This window comes from Aplysia californica, unplaced genomic scaffold, assembly GCF_000002075.1.
Source record: "Aplysia californica isolate F4 #8 unplaced genomic scaffold, AplCal3.0 scaffold00250, whole genome shotgun sequence".
In the NCBI taxonomy this organism is placed as follows: domain Eukaryota; kingdom Metazoa; phylum Mollusca; class Gastropoda; order Aplysiida; family Aplysiidae; genus Aplysia; species Aplysia californica.
The window spans coordinates 921956-923374 of NW_004797520.1; the positions used below are offsets into that span (position 1 = coordinate 921956).

The 1419-nt window shown below is 41.6% G+C and overlaps 1 long non-coding RNA gene across 1 annotated transcript in view; it reads left to right on the forward strand.

Annotated features, from left to right (window-relative positions):
• The window catches only part of LOC101851582, an 8423-nt gene that overhangs the window by 4753 nt on the left and 2251 nt on the right, over nucleotides 1–1419 (forward strand). The window lies entirely within an intron of this gene.

Sequence of the window (1419 nt, forward strand, 5' to 3'; positions counted from 1 at the left end):
AAATGGTATAGGTTTAACACTCTTTCAACACTATTCTATTATCTATTTGTGGTGGCCGAATTTTGCTATTCAAAAGGCTTTTTAATGGCTGCATCGATCGACATGCGGTTTTCGCCAAAAGATTCTTTAAAATATTCTCCAGATCATGACGCCCTTCGTTTTTTAAGTTTAGTGACAGTTTGGCTGCAAAAAGCTAAATTTCTTTATTTCGCCGGTCGCTTTTGTAGGCTGACGCTTCTGTCTTTGTAATTTTAGAAAATCCGGAAGTGATATTTCGCGAGGCGCATTTTGTATTGAGAGTATAGATCTAGACCTTATAATTTTCTGCATCTCTCAAGATTTATTGCTCCTTTCCAGTAGAGTGTAGTAGGCCAATGACTTTTAGTTGATATTAAAGCACCGATCATTCCTTTCATCGAAAGGGGGCCCAGCTTGTAGATTATATAAGAGGTAGGACCTCCGAGTTTAACGTCCATCTCCACCAATACTTTGATCACATATAAAACCACCAGACCATTATGAAGTAAATATTCGGAGGTGGTGGGATGTTAGTAAAAGAGCTAAAGGTGGACATCATCCAGTGCCAGATCTGCGACAGACATCGGCGATCACGGTTCTCCATTCATTCCTTTGCTCGGCTGCTCTTAAAAAAGCTACGTTTCCCTGATCTTTTCCCGTTACGCATTTGTTTCGGTTCCCTAAATAGGTTGCTCTGGGCCTACCCCTGCTTCGGTTGCCTTCAATTTTGCCAGTGAGAGCCAGATGTTCAAGACCTTTATGTCTATTCAGGTGTCCCCAAAACGACATTTGTCGTTTCCTGATTGTTGTCAACAGTGACCGTCCCAAGTGGATTGACAGTTTGTGCTTTACTTTAAGGGAAAATTGGAATTGCCCCCCCCCCCTTTTCCCTGTTCCACTCCATCCCTTCTACAGCCCGTTCTGTCTGTCGTGTTCCCTGATTCTGTGTGCTGCACTCACTTGTCCTCGCGGCTCCGCTCGTCAGCTGCAGACTCGATGTCCCCAGAACTCTGGAACGACAGAGTGAACATGGAGCTGAATGTGTGAATCACATTTACATAATATGTGAGGCGGGCTGACAAAATGAGTTACTTCTCGCAATCCACAATTGGAGATATTGGCCAAAAAATCGACATTGGGTTCAAATTTGTAGATTTTCTATTGATGCCAAATTCACATTCTTTAACAATAACATGTCTTTTATTATTTCATACTTTAAAAATTGTAAAAATTTCAGCTATGAGTGCGATTTATCTATTTCCTTAAGGCTTGAATCCGAGAAGCAACTCGATTTGTCAGCACGCCTCACATATTATTTCGTTATTTCAACGTGACATTTTTTACTGTAATATGAAGGGGGATATGGGGGTGTCTTGCATGTTTGTGTGTGTGTGTGTGTGT